General features: G+C 36.4%; 1 long non-coding RNA gene across 1 annotated transcript in view; it reads right to left on the reverse strand.

Moving 5' to 3' along the window:
• Positions 1-17,465, reverse strand: part of LOC123479325 (uncharacterized) — a 92,010-nt gene extending 74,545 nt beyond the window's left edge. The window contains exon 1 of the long non-coding RNA XR_006654912.3: positions 17,349-17,465. This is a non-coding gene — a long non-coding RNA (uncharacterized lncRNA). The remainder of the gene's footprint in view (positions 1-17,348) is intronic.
• Positions 17,466-19,970: the final 2,505 nt, after the last annotated feature.

Below are 19,970 nucleotides of genomic sequence, written 5' to 3' on the forward strand. Positions count from 1 at the left end.
TTTCCTCTCCTTTGTTCAGGGACTTGCAGTGGGAAAGGAAGCTGTGCCCCTGAGAAACAATTCCCAGAATGCACCATAATGTGTTCTGCATTTGAGGCCTCTGCTCATTAAGGACACTATGAGTTTCTTCTTTGTTTTTTAAGAGAACAGAGCCCAGTAATAACTCAAACACTCAGACCACTCTCCAGACATCATTTTTCTAACAGTCCAAGAGGAGCTGATTCAAGGTCAGAGTTCATAGGCTGTGCTCCATTTGCCAGCTGGCGGTAAGCTCCAAGGACAGAGGGTGCAAGACACGTGACGATTCCTCAAGATGCTCATTCACAGAGCATTGAGAGTATCCCTACTAATACCTCAGAAATACTCAGTTTATATCAGTTTGGTGGGTTGGAGAAAAGGTGGCCAATATCCTGGGGTAGCTTTGCAGAGCTTCTCATGCTATGATCCCATCTCACTGAAGCTGACTTTATTTTACACTAAAGCTATAAAGCTTAAGAGAGGAGAAAAAGTTTCTATTATAGATAAACATTATCTGCCCTGTGACTCAGAACAGAGCAATACTGACTAAGAGGCAAATATCTGAAACTGCAGTTAAGAGAGAAACAATGGCTAGTGTGAACACTCCACCTAGAGTAATAAGAAAACTTCCAAACAGAGGAAAATCATGATATTAAATGTTGATCTAGTTATTTTGGGTGAATTCTTGCTCATCTAAAATTTCTTCCTCAGTTTTTGTGTGCTTGTCCCATACCACATCCAGAATTTGACTGTTTTTCCTTTGCTAACTGGCTAAACTGAGACGCTGTGTGTAAGAAATGGAAAGTGACAAGATATGACCGAAGCATTGGAAATCAATCCAAACTAAATGTGCTTCTTAACTATAAGTGAACAGTTGAAAACAATCCTCTTTTATAGCCATGGAGATAAATACTCTGTTTTTATTAGGAAAAAATTGCTTTGGACTGAATAAAGTCATTTGATTAACAAGTCAAAGCAGATGGTTTATTGATGTTTCAGAAAGGAGTTTACAAGGTCTAGTGAAAAAAAGAGACTCAGCTCTGAATTAACAAATTACCCTGGTATATAGGACACTGACAGTTCACTGCTAATAGATTTATGGGCTACTGCTGGGTGTTTCATCCCTATTTGGTTTATTATGATAAAATATTGGGGCATGAGTAACCTATAGCCTTACTGCAATATACTATATTGACCTTTGACCTTTAGGGCCTGACAGCAAAACTATGTATCAGGTTTTTAATTTGTCTTAATCTAACAGGATCAACAGCAGTGTTGTGTGCTTTATTTTGAAGAGACTATTCATTGTAACTAACACATGGCACGCTGGCTTGGGATTTGCTAGATAGAACTCAGTAAGTTAGTTCTCAGAGCTTAAAAGTGACATGTTTAAATTCAGAAGTCACTTGCAAAATGACATGTGGTTTGGATACAGGAAGTGTCTATAAAGAATCTCATTGTCCAACTCAGAAGGAATTTTTTTTTTTGTCTCAGGAAACTTCAGAATATTTGCATTTGGGAATAGATCTTTTGATTTCAATAAATTTAAATTTTTATTCTAAAAGTACTTATTAAAAAAAATCTTCCTGAATATTTGATACTGTCTGTTCTCATGTTTTCTATTTCTTCTTTTATGTCTTCAAATATTTAGAAGAGTTATTTTATAGTTTGTCTATCTGTTATCTGTTATTGAAAATTCTTGGGCATCTAAGACTGCTATGTTGGGTCTGTCGAGTATAAGGATGGATTGTTTTCTTTCTATACTTTCTAATTTTGGGTTATGAGCTCATTTTTTAGCAAGGTTCTATTTGTGGGACTCTTTGGATAAGGGTATATCTCTCCAAAAACTTTGCTTTTGTTTCTTATAGGTGCTGCACAAATCTTTCCAGTCTAGATTGACTTTTTGTATCAATTTCTCAATTGGAATTCTGAACACAAGCAAGGTAAATTTGATCCAACCAGAATGAAGGCTCATTTGTGGCTTTGGATACCTAGAGGATACTGGATATTACATTTTTTCCTGTTTCTCTCTCTCTCTGTATCTCCCTCTTTGCTCCCATCCTCTTAATCCAGAGCCCAGGGCTAGTTAGATAAATTTTCTTGAGCTCTTATCATCCCCATAGGAAGATTTTTTAAACTTCCACCCTTTACCTGGGGTATAGTTTTTAGAGGACTTCAGTTTTATATATGGGAATCTTAGGTGCAGTTCTCTGCCTTTCACAGTTCCAAGTGCTGCATGGCAGTTAAAATCATAGGCCTTTACATACTGAGATTGAGGAATTCCTCCAGACAACTATAGCGTTAATTCATATTTACTAGACTTCTTTATCATCTTAGTTTTAGGCTCCTGGGAAATAATTTTCCTTACTTTCTTGTTACCTCAGTTATGCATTCAAAAAGATTTTTAAAAATAGTTTACTTAGAAATATTTGACAGCAGTTTTCAGGTTAACAAACCTGCCAAATTGTCAAGAGTGGTAGTCAGAATTTTATTTTAGAAATGTCCCTTTTCACATAAATGAATTAGGTAGAAACAGGCAGGAAGTTTAAGGCTCAAAAAATTTGTCCTACCAATTTGAATCATTGCACTTAATGAATGATCTGATTTACTGCATTAGCCTACATATCTTATAACTGCATATTTCTTCTATTCGGTCTATTTTCTATAACTGAATATAAGGTTTGCTATTTTGGGAAAGCATACAGAATGACACACTAATAGTTCTTTTTAAAATTCCCACTTTAGAAAGACAGGGAATGCTTTAAGTGGCCAGTTCTTTGTAGATTATCAGATCACCATATTTCCATAATAAAGTAATCATTTGGCTTGATATGGTATTTTCAAAGGATTTTTACATGGATTATTCCAAATGGAACCTGTTGTATTTAATGAGCTTACAGATAAATTTCAGAAATCCGCAAGCCTTTTAACATTTCTGCTTTCCCACAGGAGAAATCATCAACCAGTGAATGTAACTAATGCTTCACCTTTCTGTGACTCCTATATCATTTGCTTCCATAATGCTGGATGCAAGAATCTGCTTGTGGCCTAACACATATTGACACCACAAATTACTTAACCAAAATGTAATTAAAAAGTGATAAAAGATAAGACTGAAAATTATACTCTTGATAGACATCTATACCTCCTCCAGATAGAGGAAAGATTGGAATGGGGATGAGGAAGAAGCCAACAATGAAGAAAATAAGAAAAATATTAATAAAATACATTTGCTATAGGTTTTCTTCCAAGAAATCATGGCCATGATTCTGAAAGTATGTTATTTTATGACATTTTATTTAGGATGAGATATTTAAATTCTTTTTCTTACTCTGTACTTTTGGAATAATACTTATTTCAAAGATGAGTGACAAATTACTTATTGATAAAGTAATTTGAAGGATCTATAAAAATTGCTTTTGAAGTACAGGAAGAGAAGATACTGTTACCTTATCCATAGGGTAAGTAGAGACTATTTCAATAACACTTTCCTGATCTTTAAAATTTTGCTTTGAGCGTTCCATGGATTGTCAAAGAAAAGGGTCCATTTAGCAAAATTGTTCTTTCAAATTTTAGTTTTGTAAATATGGAAGCAATATTATTTAACTGAGTGAGAACACTGGTATACTTAGACTCGTCATCTGATTATTTTTGCTTATGTTTCACAATCCCTGGTTAAACACACACACACAGACACACACCGTACTACGTATGCTGGAGCTAATACTCAATTCTGCTATTCTGTAAATGTATTGTTCTGAGCTCAGCTAAAGAAAGATTAAAAATGAAATAAGGGCAGTTTAAAGAACATGTCTAAGACATTGTGACACTTTATTTCTGAAGCTAGAGAAAACAAAGGAAGAATATTTGTTGCCTTTCAAAAATTATACTCTATAAACTATTAACTCTGGAACAAGAACAAAAAGTCACCTCCACATTTTGAACACTGTCTAGAAGAAAATGAGTCAAAGGATGGTTTCCTTAGGAAAATAAGAGGAAAAGACTAAGTTATTCAGAATTACTGGAAGGGAAAATATCTGAAATCAGGGAGTATGTATTAATTTGCATCAAATTTTAGCTCTGCGGTAGAGCTAAACAATATCCGCATCTGGGTATGACACAGTGATGAATGGAACATAGATGCATCTTTTATTGCCTCTCACACTTTTCTTTAGTAACTGGTGGACAACTGGATATAGGAATTCTTATGATTTGTTCTCCAGCCCACCCCCACTGCCCCACTATAATAGGATCTGCATAAATAATTTAAAAGGCTGAAAGATAACTTAGTGTTTTTTCTAAGCCTTCTTTCCTCCACCACCTTTATCACAAGCACTAGGTACCCTCCAAGTGAACTAATTCTACTACAAAAAATTATTTCTGGTCTTTATTCTTCTCATCTATCCATTGTCCTAAGTTTAATTTACATGGCTTCAAATTAATTCTGATGGAAATTACTGTTCTTCATTTCTATCTTCTCCTCAGACTTTACTTTCTATCACTCATTCTTTTAAAAGCTGCTATGCATTCTCTTTCTTCCTCCCGCCACCACTTTTCTCTCTTTTTACTTGTCCATAAGCGAAGTATTATATAAAAGTAGTCTCAGTTTTATTTCAGACTTTTCATGTTCTCAGAATTTTATTCAAGACTCTTTACTCTGGAAAAATAAACCCCCCAATAATCAATATGACTTTAGATATCTGGGTAAATATACTTTTTTTGTAAATGGAAACATTTGGTTTATACTTTTAAATTGTATACCTTAAAGAGAACCAGAGAGTAAGAACAAACAAGACTTGTTAAATGATAAAGCCCACATAAAGTAAATTATAGAATCAGAGGGTGTTTGAATAAGAAGCTGGGCATACTGCTAGGTGATTCTGGAGCAAAATCTGCTGTGGTTCAAGGATAGAATACTGATAATGTGATACAAGGTCTACAGAGTTAGCTTTAAACAATGGAGAGATGCAAACCTAAGCACTTTTGCTTCAGTGAAACCACTCCTAATGAGATGTTTCAGAAAGGTAGTGAAGCATTTCGAATAGTGTTTATCTTTCAGATCTGAACTGATTGTCATGGCTAGAGTTGCTGTATTCCTTCCTTCTTTTAAGCAATCCTTAGCAGTTGGGATATGCTTATTAAGGAATATGCAATGGGCCTCCAAACCAAAGCAACCCAGTTTTAAGAGCAAGAGTTGTGATAAAAGGCACAAGCAGATATAACTGCCAGCCTAAGTTATACACCAAATAACTCTGTTTAGTTTAACCAAGTCCTCCCAGCGGCTCTGGGATAAACCCATTATGCTATACCAATTTCTGCCAGTCCTGCAATAGCATATATTCCCTTCTACCAGTTGCCCCTGGCTTATCTTTCATCTTGAGTTTTCAACCTATAAAGATAAGTAAAAACAAAACTAAAGGGGGGAAAAACAAGGGAGTTGGTAGCCACAAATGAGTCATATATCTAATACATAAGGGTTGCAGTTAACAACTAAACACAGTGGGATATTACATTCTTGAAAAGCAAACAGTTAAAAATGAAGAATATTATGAATAAAAGAAAGACTTGGGAATCAAGATGGCAGCGTAGGTAGACACACTGCGCCTCCTCACACAACCAGAACTGACAGAAAATCGAACGACAAGGAAGTCCGACACCAAGGAGATAAAATATAAACATTCATCCAGACCGATAGGAGTGGTAGAAACTGGCAGCCGGGGTGGAGAGGACTCGCGTGGCTGTGGCAGGACTGAGACTGGTGGAGTGTAGGATGAACGGGGCAGGCATTCTGACCACTAGCAGACCCTGTGGCCCCACATTCGCGCACAGATAAACCGGACAAGGACAAACAGGGAGCGAAGCAGACCACGTAACCCAGGGCTCCAGCGCGAAAAATAAAGCCTCAAACCTCTGATTGAAAACGCCTGTGGGGGTTGCGGCGGCAGCAGGAGGACTCCCAGCCTCACAGGAGAGGTTGTTGGAGAGACCCACAGGGGCCTAGAGTGTACACAAGCCCACCCACTCGGGAACCAGAACCAGAGGGGCCCAATTTGATTGTGGGGAGCAGAGGGAGTGACTAAAATCCGGCAGAGAGTGGAGCAGGCGCCATTACTCCCTCTCAGCCCCTCCCCCACGTACAGCGTCACAGCGCAGCAACCAGCGTTACCCCGCCCCAGGGAACACCTAAAGCTCCACCCCTTTAAGTAACAGAAGCACCAAGACAAAAAAAAATGGCCCAAATGACAGAACACTTCACAGCTCCAGAAATAATTCAACTAAGCAAACAGATAGCCAACCTATCAGATGCACAGTTCAAAACACTGGTAATCAAGAAGCTCACAGAATTGGTTGAATTTGGTCGAAAACTAGATGAAAAAATGAAGGCTATGCTAAGAGAGACAAAGGAAAATGTACAGGGAACCAATAGTGATGCAAAGGAAACTGGGACTCAAATCAATGGTGTGGACCAAAAGGAAGAAAGAAACATCCAACCAGAAAAGAATAAAGAAACAAGAATTTGGAAAAATGAAGAGAGACTTAGGAACCTCCAGGACATCTTGAAATGTTCCAACATCCGAATTATAGGGGTGCCAGAAGGAGAAGAGGAAGAACAAAAAATTGAAAACTTATTTGAGCAAATAATGAAGGAGAACTTCCCCAATCTGGCAAAGGAAATAGACTTCCAGGAAGTCCAGGAAGCTCAGAGAGTCCCAAAGAAGCTGGACCCAAGGAGGAACACACCAAGGTACATCATCATTACATTACCCAAGATTAAAAATAAGGAGAGAATCTTAGAAACAGCAAGAGAAAAGAACACAGTTACCTACAAAGGAGTTCCCATAAGACTGTCAGCTGATTTCTCAAAAGAGACCTTACAGGCAAGAAGGGGCTGGAAAGAAGTATTCCAAATCATGAAAGGCAAGGACCTACATCCAAGATTGCTCTATCCAGCAAAGCTATCATTTAGGATGGAAGGGAAGATAAAGTGTTTCTCATATAAGGTCAAGTTAAAGGAGTTCATCATCACCAAGCCCTTATTATATGAAATGTTAAAGGGACTTATCTAAGAAAAAGAAGACAAAAAAATATGAACAGTAAAAATGACAGCAAACTCACAGTTATTAACAACCACACCTAAAACCAAAACAAAAGAAAACTAAGCAAACAACTAGAACAGAAATAGAACCACAGAAATGGAGATCACATGGAGGGTTGTCAACAGGGGAGTGGGAGGGGGAGGGGGGGAAAGGTACAAAGAATAAGTAGCATAAATGACAGGTGGAAAATAGACAGGGGGAGGGTAAGAATAGTGTAGGAAATGTAGAAGCCAAAGAACTTATAAGTATGACCCATGGACATGAACTATAGGGGGGGAATGTGGGAGGGGGGGAATGTGGGAGGGAGGGTGTGGGCAGGATGGAGTGGAGTGGGGGGGGAATGGGACAACTGTAATAGGATAATCAATAAATATATTTTAAAAAATAAAATAAATAAATAAATAAAAGAAAGACTTGGATAGGAAACAGAAAATAGGAGAAAATGAAAGGATATGATATGCTAATCATCAAGGGTCAGACAAAATGGGAGACAAAAAGCAAAATGAAATGATGCTCAATAGAGGAGTTAAAGAAAATCAGAAAGGATTAAAAACAGATTCAGAAGCGAGTGGGATAGGACCACTACAAAGCATAACAAAATGAGATTTGGCAGAAATGTTAAATAGCTCTTTGGCTTAGCTTTCTGTAAAAAGGCTAATAATGACATGAAAATTAGGAACATTATATAAAACACCAGTAATTGAAAAAAAAAACCCTACAAATCTAAAGAGTTAATAATAAAGTCAACGTGAATTAAAGACTTAAATGCTCGACATGAAACCATAAAATACCTAGAAGAAAATATAGGCAATAAAATCTCAGACATTGCTTGTAGCAATATTTTTTCTGATATATCTCCTCAGGAAAACTAAACAAAAGAAAAAGATAAACAAATGGGACTATATCAAACTAAAAAGATTTTGCATGGCAGAGGAAAGCATCAATAAAATAAAAAGACAACGCACTGAATGGGAGTACATATTTGCTGATACATCTGAAAATAAGTTAATATCCAAAATTTATAAAGAACTTACAAAACTCAACCCCTCAAAAACAAACAACCCAATTAAAAAATGGGCAAAGGACCTCAATAGACACTTCTCCAGAGAGGACATACAGATGGCCAATAGACATGTGAAAACATGCTCAAGGTCACTAATCATCAGAGAGATGCAACTTAAAACCACAATAAGATATCAGCTCATACTGGTCAGAATGACTATCATCAATAAATCAACAAATTGGAAAAGCTGGAAGAAATAAAATAATTTCTAGAAATATACAATCTTCCAAGGCTGAATCAGGAGAAAAAACAGAAAATCTAAACAGATTTTAGATTTTCTAAATCTAACCTATAATTGTAAACAAAACCAAATAAGTAATCAAAAAAATCCCAACAAACAAAAGTCCTGGATCAGATGGCTTCACAGGTGAATTTTACCAAATATTCAAAGAATTAATACCTATACTTGTCAAACTATTCCAAAACCTAAAAAGGAGGGAGTGTTTCCAAACTCATTTTATGAGGCCAGCACTACACTGATACCAAAATCAGAGAAAGAAACTATTTTTTAAAAGATATTATAAGCTAATAACCCTGGTGAACAAAGATACAAAAATCATCAACAAAACAGTAGCAAACTGAAGTCAGCAACACATTTAAAAGATCATACACCATGATCAAATGGGATTTATTCCAAGTATTCAAGAATGGTTCAATATCTGCATATCAATTAATGTGATACACTATATAAACAAAATGGAGGATAAAAATCATATGATCATAAAAATAGATACAGAAAAATATTGTGACAAAATTCACCTATTAATGGTAAAAAAAAAATCACTTCAAAGTGGAGATAGAGGGAACATACATCCACATAATAAAGGTCAGTTTTTAACAGATTTTATTTATTTTTAGAGAAAAGGGAAGGGAGGGGGAGAGAGAGAGAGACATCAATGCGCATGAGAAACATCAATCAGTTGGCTCTCCCACACACTCAACTGGGGACCTGGCCCACAACCCAGGCATGTGCCCTGACCATGAATCAATCCAGTGAACTTTCAGTTTGTGGGATAACGCACCCAACTAACTGAGTCACACCAATCAGGGCAAAGGCTATCTTCCACAAACCCACAGCTAACATCACAATGGTAAAAAGCTGGAAGCTTTTTTTCTAAGATCAGAAACAAGACAAAGACGCCCACTTTCACCACTTTTATTCAATGTAGTATTGGAAGTCCTAGCCACAGCAACCAGACAAGAAGAAAAAGTAAAAGCCATCCAAACGGGAAAGAAAAAAGTAAAACTGTCATTATTTGCAGATGACATAATAGAGACCCCTAAAGAATCCACCAAAAAACTATTAGAACTAATAAATGAATTCAGGAGATTACCAGAATATAAAATTAATATTCATAAATCAGTTGCACTTTTGTACACTAATAATGAACTACCAGAAAATGAAATTTAGTAAGAAATCCCACTTAAAATTGCATCAAAAAGAATAAAATATCTAGGAATAAATTTAACCAATGAGGTAAAAGACCTCTACTCAGACAACTATAAGACACAGAAGAAACTGAAGATACAAGTAAATGGAAGGATATACTGTGCTTATGGATATGAAGAAATGATTTCTTTAAAATGTCCATCCTACCCAAAGCAATCTACAGATTCAATACAATTCTTATCAAGTATCAATGGTATTTTTAACAGACAAATAACCCTAAAATTTATATGGAAATACAAAAGACCCCAAATAGCCAAAGCAATCTTCAGAAAGAAAAACAAAGTTTGAGGAATCATGCTACCTGGTATCAAACTACTCTAAAGGCTATAATAATCAAAACAGCATGGTACTGTCATAAAAACAGATACTTAAGATCAATGGAACAGAACAGAGAGCCCAGAAATAAACCCACACCTACATGTCTATTAACCTATGACAAAGAAGGCAAGAATATACAATGGGGTAAAGATAGTCTCTTCAATAAATGCTGTTAGGAAAAGTGGACAGACACATGCAAAAAAAGAAAGAAACAATCACTTTCTTACACCATATACAAAAATAAACTCAAAATAGATTAAAGGTTTAAATGAAAGATCCCAAATCATAAAGTTCCTAGAAGAAAACATAGGCAGTAAACTGTTTGATATCACTCTTAGCACTATTTGGTGGGGGGGGGGCGGGGATTGGATATGACTCCTTGGGTAAGGGAAATGAAAGAAAAAAATGGCCCTGGCTGGTATGGCTCAATGGATTGAGTGCTGGCCTTCGAACCAAAAGATCACCAGTTCGATTCCCAGTCAGGGCACATGCCTGGGTTGTGGGCCAGGTCCCCAGTAAGGGGCACACAAGAGGCAACCACACATTGATGTTTCTCTCCCTCTCTTTCTCCCTCCCTTCCCCTCTCTCTAAAAATAAATAAAATCTTTTTTAAAAAAGAAAAAAATGAACAACTGAAACTATATCAAACTAAAAAGTTTCTGCACAGCAAAAAAAAAAATCAACAAAACAAAGACAACCTACTGAATGTGAGAAGATGTTTCCCAATGATACGTCCAATAAGGGGTTAATATCCAAATACATAAGGAACTCATATAACTTAATGTCAAACAACAAAAAATCTGATTAAAAAATAGGCAGAAGACATGAATACACAATTCTCTAAATAGGACACACTGATGGCCAATAGACATACGAAAAGATGCTCAATAACAAGGGAGATGCAAATTAAAACCACAATGGCATATCGCCTCATACCTGTCAGGATGGCAATCATCAATTAATCAACAAACAAGTGTTGGCAATGATATGGAGGAAAGTTAGCCCTTATGCACTGCTGGTGGGACTGAAAATTGATGCAACCACTATGAAAAACTGTATGGAGGTTCCTCAAAAAATTTAAAATAGAACTCCCATATGACCCACCAATTCCACTCCTGGGTATTTATCCAAAGACATCCAATACACTAATTCAAAAAGATTTATGTACCCCTTCATAGTGCAGCATTACTTACAATAGCCAATACCTGTGTCCAACAATAGGTGAATGGATAAAGTAGTTGTACATATATACGATGGAATATTAGCCATAAAAAAGAATGAAATCTTACTATTTGAGACAACATGGATAGACCTAGAGGGTATTATGCTAAGTGAAATAAGTCATACAGAGAAAGACAAATACCATATGATTTCACATATATGTGGAATCTGAAACATAAACGAACAAATGAAACAGGCACAAACTCTTAGATACAGAGAACAAACTGATGGTTGCCAGATGGGAAGGAGGTTGGGAGGATAAATTAAAAAGGGGAAGGAATTAAGAAGCATAAATTGACAGTTATAAAATAGTCACAGGAATGTAAAGTACAGCATAGGGAATATAGTCAGTCATATTGTAATAACTATGTATGGTGTGAGTTGGATACTAGACCTAATAGGCCGACAACTTTGTCTCTATGTCTAATCACTATGTTGTGCACCTAAAACTAATATAATATTGTATGTCGACTGTAGTTGAAAAATAAGCAAATATTTTAAATTCAGAGCAATTAAGTGACTTACATATCATCCAGTTAATAAAAGAATAACCATTTACTGAATACTTGCTACATGGCAGGCACTTATGTAACACTGTATCATTTTATTTAATGCTATGGAGCAAGTATTATATTTTTGCATTTTATATAATCGGACCTTATTAAGGTTGTATACACATGTATTAAGAGACAGACCTGAGTTATGAATTCAGGTTTGTTATATGAACTATAATAATTATGTACTTACGAATAGCTTGTACAACTGGCATATCAAATGCAACACTTATAAAACCATTTGGTTGCTAAGTCTAGTAAAGATATTAATTTACTTCTAAAAACTTTTCTTCTTTAAAGCTTATCTTTAAAAATATTCTTAATAGTAATTCCTTTTCTTCTTTTGTTTTCTTTTACTTCTTATAAAAGAGACTTTTAATTATGCTTATTAATTCATTTCCTTTATCCCCCTACTATCCAGGAAAGATGTTAGAAAAATCCAGGTTTTGCTAATGATGCATGTTTACTATTAATGTTATCATGGTTATTTTGTCTCTTTATTTCCTTTCATCCTGTTCTTATAAAATTATTTGCTAACATTATAAAAATTTCAAAATCCCTAACGGATTACAAGCAGCTTGATGGGTACCTCTTTCATCTAATGACAATTTCTCATATTTTTTCTTCCCATTGTAAAGTATGCTTAATCATCCCTAGCTTTGCATTTCTTGTAGTAAATTTAATTTTCAACTGATAGCAACCAAACAATTCTATAAAAATTCTTCCATTAAAGGGTACCACAGAGATGTCAATTCCAGAAGTCTCTTCACTTTCACTCCATAATCCCTGCAGTTTTCATTCACACTAGGTGATGTAGTGGGTTGGCCAAAATGTCCATTACCTTTTTTTGTACAATGGCTCTAGTAGTGCTTAGTTGTCTTTAACTTCATTTGATACAGTTTTATTAGATTGTATTGTGACAGCTGTCATATCAGTGTGCATTTAAAAAAAGAAACTTATCAAAACTGGTGAATTTTTGTGCAACCATTTTAGTATTGAAGATCAAAGAAAATACACAACATTTTTGGCATATTATGCTTTATTATTTCAAGAAAGGTAAAAACACAACCGAAATGCAAAAAAAGAATTGTGCAGTATACGGAGAAGGTGCTGTGACTGATCAAACATGCCAAAAGTGGTTTTCAAAGTTTCTTGGTACTCTTGACATTTCGCCAAATAATTCCTTGTTGTGGAGCTGTCTTATGCATTGGAAGATGTTTAGCAGCACCCCTGGCTTCTACCCACTAGAAGCCAATAGCAGAGATAGCTGACATACTCAAAATACCCAAATCAATATAAGTTATTGGTGAAAATGAAAATTTTTTTTTTAATTTTACAGAAAAAACTAAATGACTCTTTGGCTAACCCAATAAATATTCTTTGCTTGAGACTCTTGAGTTTTTTGTTGTTGCTGTTGTTTATCTGAATCTTCTTCCTACCGCCTGTTTCATGTGCTACTTCCTTCATTTCAAGAACTCAGTTTTCTTCATAACTCTCTTCCTTTTCTTTGATCTCCCTCTTATGCATCCTTATGATCACAAAGTTTTTCCAATTTCTTCTTCACCCTCCACTTCTTTCCCAGGCTCTTAAATATCATTTCCCCTTACTTGCTGAATAGCTTCATGAATTAACTATATTTCCCTCTAAACCAAATTCTCAGTGTCTATTAATGATTTATCATCATCTCTGTCATGCAAGATTTAATCTTTAGAATTATTTTTCAATCTTCCCTCTTCTCAACTAACAATGGTCAACAGATCTTAAATTGAGGTCTTAAATTGAAATGGATTAAATAACCTAAATCAAAATTATGGGGGAGAGGTATTAAAAATGTAGATTCATGTGCTTTATCTTGGACTAACTAAACAGAATTTCACAGATAGAGTCCACCAACCTGCTTTTTAAATATATGTCCTGTGTAAGTCTTAGGCAAACTGTGTTTTTAGAATGAGTGCATTATATCAAGTTTCACGTTATTTTGTAGATTTTACCTTTTCAGTGTTTCTCATCCATTTCTCTCCTTTCTTACGCAGCCTCTACCCTACTTTAGGACTGCAGATCTCTTAGCTGGACATCTGTAGTAGGATTTCCTTGCCTCTAGGATATCTTCCACTCTAATTCATCTTACACACTGGGGTCTTATTAATCTTACTAAATCACAGCTCTGCTCATTTAATGTGACAAGAATTTATTGAGAGCATACTATATATTAGGTGCTGTAGGGCAGATAGTTCCAATAGGGGCTGATAATCAGGATCATTAAGTGGAAGAAACCTTTTCAAAATAGAGATTCTCTACCACTCCCCAAGCTTACTAAGTTGGAACCTCCAGAGCTAGAGTGAAGAAAAGTTTATTTTCACAAAGTTCCTCAGGTGATGCTGATACTTTTGGGCAACACTAGACTGGAGCATATAAAGACTAAGATATTCTTGTATATTTCAGAGTGTATTGGGAGAGTTACAAACATATGCAAATAACTACCATGTAACACATTGATTAATGTTATATTAGAAGTACCAAGCGCCATGGGAAAGATTAATTCTAACTGCATTAAATGTTTAGTAACACACCCAGCAGGAAGAAATATTTTCCTCCTCTAATTCCCCACAATATGTTATCTATAATTCTCTCATGGTCTCACTTTTATTTTGCACTATACTTATTTTTGTATATAACTCATTTCCTCCATACTTTTACCAGAGGGCAGAGCTTGACCTTATCAGGGAACATAATCTGACAAGGAATTTTTTTCTGAGTTCTAATTTATTTACAGGGTAAAACTGTAATAAAATAAAAATACTAAATTTTGCATAGTAATGCATTTAATAAATTAACTCAAAAGTAGAATGTCCTTGTAACTCTTGGATCTATGTGGCCAAATTTATGGATTTTTAATCTAAGTGTGGCACTTAGTACAGTTCCTGCAACACAGTGGGTACTCAATAAAAAAGTTACGTGTAGAACCTATGGGTCTGGGGAAAATGTCTTTGGTATGCAAAAACATATTTAATATATCCAATACTTAACATAAGAGGTTACAGATTCCAAATGAAATAATATGCTGGTGGGTTTTGCAAACCAATGACCTGTGAGCCAAAACCAGTTGGCCTGGTTTGTTTGGATAACCAATTATTGCTTTGGAGTGTGTTTTGTTTTGTTTATAAATTTTAATTTGAAAGTCTTTTGTCTGGGCAAATATTATGATTCACTACAGGCTCTACCACTCCCTATTACTCACACTAATCTGATTTACACATGTATGTTATCTATAGGTCTAAAGATGAGAGTTCTAATGATGACTCCCATTCACAATACCACTCCCAATCATTTCTGCTTTTGAGTGTAAGCTATTGTTAAAAGCTAAATTGTGTTCGCCCTAAAATTCATGTTGAAGTCCTAATTCCCCAATACCTCAGAATGCAACTGTATTTGGAGACAAGGTTTTTAAAGAGGTAATTAAGTAAAAATGAGGTTTTAGGATGGGCCCTAATCCAGTATAACTGGTATCCTTATAAGAAGAAGACATTTGGGCACAGATGTGTATGTGTACATAGGAAAGACCATATGAAGACAAAGGCAGAACATGGCTGTCTACAATCCAAGGAGAGAGGCCTCAGAATGAAATCAACTCTGCCAACATCTTGATCTTGGACTTCCAGCCTCTAGAATTGTGAGAAAATAAATTTCTTTTGTTTAAGCCACCCAATCTGTGTTATTTTGTCATGGCAGTCCTAGCAAACTAATACAGCTCTCAATTATATTTAATAATATACTTAACTTAGGCATTTTACATCAAAATTATGTTTACATTTTATTCATAGTTTTATGTACAATTCATGGACAAGAACTAAGGGAAGGGAATGCTGGGGGGGGGTGGAGGGATGATAAAGGGGAGAAAAAAGTGGGACAACTGTAATAGCATAATCAAAAAATATATTTTAAAAAAGGAAAAAATTATGTTTACAATGTTCAAGTCATTCTGCCAGGTACAGTGGAGAACACAATTCTAAGCAGCTTAGAACCCAGCAGATGAGGCAAACTATATGTAAGATACATTCATCAACATAAATGATAACATTACAAGGCCTAAAGCAAAAATACCAAATAAAGAATATATTTGTAATCCTATATGTGATCTGAAGGGAGAGAAGGGACTATGGACTACATCTCAAAAACTTCAAAATTTTACCTGGGTCTTAAAAGATAGGAAAGACTTATCTAGTCAGAGGGCATCTAGGTGAGAGGAATAAAGTGTACAAAGTTAAGTATATGTCTACTACTGGAGGGAATATTTGTTTTCCAAGTACATCTAACTTAGGTGCAAGTCTTCTTTCTCAGCTCTAACATTACTAAATATTTTTAAATTAATGACTAAATCCTTATAAAATTTAGGTACTTTTTGTTCCTGCCACATAAATAACAATGCAACTGACTTTGTTCAGTACAATACTGACATCTAAAGGATGCTCTGGTTCATCTCGAAGGCCTCTTCAGCTTCGGCTGAGAGTTAGTATTATTTTCAAATGGTCTATGAAGGCAGTAAGCAGCCCATGGAATATTCTCTTTTAAAATCCTGGCCATTTTTGTTATCTTGCCTATTTATCAAATGTCATGTTATCTAGCTCCACCACGCAAGTGGCCTGTGTTTTCTTAAGTGCCTCTTCTTCTGAAGAATGAATTACTTACTCATTTCATTAATGTTTCATACCTAAGTATTCTAAAGTATTTGATTTTTTATTTAATGAAATTTCTAACCTTCAGGACGAGGCAGTTATCAGAATGTTTCATTCAAGCTGCTGCAAAAGTGCTCATTAGCAGGGAGTTTCGAAGATGGAATTTTAAGGCAGGGTTTGTCAGGAACCTACACATATATATATATATATATAAGTTTTCATAAATGCTTCCTAGCCCTAACTCTGGAGGAATAAAGTCTTGATAAGCAGTAAGTTTGGCTGAAGTTTTCTTTTAGATTTTGGTGACAAGCATTTAATAATGATGTTTGTGGTTCAAAGATGTGTTTTCACGCTGTAAGATTTTAAAAAATTAATTATATCTCTAGAACGCCCTATTTCTCTATCATTTAAACGTTTCTTTCGTAAATAAGATAAACGTGAGACCATCATCATCAAATGCCATACACGTTGATACAAAGTAGCAATGGTTAGCATCATCTGGTTTCAATCGCTTTAGATTAAACTGAGTCTCGAAGAAACAAGAAACTCAGCTGAATTAGTTTGATTCTTGAAATTGTTTGGCCTTAACACACCTGCCCATCTTAACCATTTATCTTCAGATTTATGGGAGATTAAGAATTTAAGTCAGACAAGCTTTCATACTGTACAGCAAACTTTAAAATTCAGGTATCTCTCTGTCCATTACCTGGTACACATGGAATCTGGGGGTCAGAAAGAACCAGACTTTTAAATTTAATCGTAACTCACTGCATCCAATGCTTAAAAACGAAAAAATGTGTACAGTGCAGTAAAATATTCACACGGTAAGAGGTTACTGAGTGTTTCAATATCCCAATTCTCGCCTTTTTTTAGTACCCATTCCTTCTGTAACAAAATGGACCAGAGTTTCTGTAACTCCTATACAACGAGGGGCTGGTGTTACCACACGCTTACCTTAGGGAAACAACTTGAACTTTATAAATGGACAGGAAAATCGTTTGTTGGGAGAGAAAAATAAAGGAAACGGAGGCGAGTGGCTTGACCCACAGGACCGCGGTTACTGTACTGGAAAACGACTCAGCCCCAAAACGCTCCGTGCACCTAGCAACGCGGCTTTTCCCGCGGTGCCTCGCCTTCCGGTCACCTCGGCCCGCCCTCCCGGAAGCCGTCGTCTTGGCAACGTTTTACGTCCCACCCTATTCACCACGCCCACTGCCTTCGGACGTCAGGGGCTAGCCGGGCTTCGATTGGCCCATCTGTCCTTCATTGTGTGAGGCAGTTGGAAAGGCGAAGCTCTGGAATTCTTATTTGAATTTGTGGCGCGTAGGGTTCGCGAGGTGCGGAATGGAGCTGGGCGTCTTGCGGCAGCCGGCAATCTTGGTGGTGAGCAGCCTTGAGGGGAGAATGACGAAAAGGGCGGCTGGTGGTGGAGGGGCACTCAGTCAAGCAGGCCGCCTCGAGATAGGGGACTTCAGCCGGGCTGCTTCCCTGGCTTGAGCAGGTCCTCTGGTCGCCCATTCGCAGCCTCCACGATCTTCTATTTGTCTTTTTCCTGGCATCTCAGTGATTGCACTCCCGCCTTCCTTCTGTTGCCCCTGAAGGAAGGCTCCCCCTGACGCTATCTTCTCCTTTCACAAACACTGTCTCCTCAGTTTCCTTCCCTTCCCAGAAGCAACACCAGCTCCGACGTGCTTACACGTACCCTAAATACATTGTAACCCTCACTGATCCATTCATAATTATATTCTCGATCCCATCACCAACACTCGCAGAAACTTTGTACCGGCCCTTGGCAGTGTGCAAAAATGCCTCCGGAGAACCCCGGTGAGCGTCTCACATCGCACAAACTGGGTCCAGAACGTTCTCTATCAAGAAAGAGGTTGCTGCTGTCCTACTCTTCCCACCTGGGCCATAGCGAAGGTCATGTGCAATGCAGCAAAAGAAAGCGCTTTAGAGCGCTACAGAAAAGTAAGTTACAGCTGCTAATTCTGATTGATGACGATTCATATGAACCATGTGATTATATTGTTCTTGGTCGGACCCTCGTGATACGCCTTTTACATTGGGTTTATGAATACTAAAAACAGAATAAAGCCAATGGGTCTGTTGGAGTACAAACTCCGAGGCGTGATGAGAAACATAAAAGCAACCACTGATTGAAACTAACCTTTAGCTTCTCTATTATGATATGGCTGCCCTCCACCCCCAATGTATTTAATTTCAAATTAAGATTCACGACCATTTCAGGAGTGTTATGGTACACATAGTTGGCCACACATCCCCTGTCTATGACTGAAAACCTCTCTTTTCTTTTCAATTTGATACTTCAGCTTGATTTTTTATACGTGCAGCCTCGGGAACAGAGGTTCTTAATTTTTTGGAGGGTCATAATTCCCTTTAAGAAACAAGAAAATCCTTGGAGCTCTTGTATAAAATATGACACAACAAAAATTTTATATTTTAGAGTCCACTTTGTACTATGGATATCTGTAGGACCCCAGGCTAGTTCTGGAAGTTTTTTGTTTTGGAGAAATAGTTAAGCAGCAAGACCAGGAAAGTGTTTTTACTTAAAACAAAATTGTTGTCATTTAATTTCTGAGTTGTTTTAAGAGTTGTTCTGAAGGAGTGGAGATTCAGAAAGCTCAAACAGTTGTAATAATAGTAGTGAAGCTTTCAAATGAGCACTGGTTTTAGAATTTTAAGTCACTGGAATACTTTCTGAAGTTATAAGAAGGTCATTCAAAGATGAGGGTAGTATAGGGGCACAGACATACAAGAGGTAAATTAAGATTTTTGTATCCGGAGTCTTTTTGAATTAACATAAAAAATAGAGAAATTCTTGGCCCTGGCTGGTGTGGTTCAGTGGATTCAGTGCCTGCCTGAGAAAAATAGAGAAATTCTTGATCAACATGAAGAGTTAAAATAATTTATGTGCCTTGAATGTTTTATATTAAAGTAATTTTAAATGTGAAATTCTACTAGCATGTCCTGAATATAATCTACATTGTCTTCTGAACTATTTATTTCAAGCATTACTTTTTTCATGCTAGCACTATAGTTTACGTGAAACTTAGTTTTGTGTAAGATGTGAAGAGTGACTTTAAACTACATTTTTTGTTCATTGTTGTGTTGCTCTTTGGAAAAGCTATGGTCCATGGGCCAAATCTGGCCCACCGTCTGTTTTTGTAAATCACGTTATATAGGAACACAGCCATTTGTTTACCTGTCGTCTGGCTGCTTTTGTGCTACGATATCCAATTGAGTAGTTGTGACAAAGAGTATATGGGCTCAAAGCCTAAGATATCACTGTCTTATCCTCTATAGAAATTGCTCAACTCTTGGATTAGAACATCCTTTCCTCACTGAAAGGATATGTCTGTTTGTCCCATATGGTTTCCGTGTGTTTGCTTTTGTTTTTGAGCTTTTCTAACCTGTCTCACTTGTTTAACACAGTGTTTTAATTACTTTAGCTCTAAAATAAGACAATATCCAATAGGTTTAATTAGCCCCCTTACTCCTTAAAAGTTGTTCTTTTGCCTTAGTTATTCTTGGTCCTTAGATACTCCATATGAATTT

This window comes from Desmodus rotundus, chromosome 12 (genome assembly GCF_022682495.2).
Source record: "Desmodus rotundus isolate HL8 chromosome 12, HLdesRot8A.1, whole genome shotgun sequence".
NCBI lineage: Eukaryota > Metazoa > Chordata > Mammalia > Chiroptera > Phyllostomidae > Desmodus > Desmodus rotundus.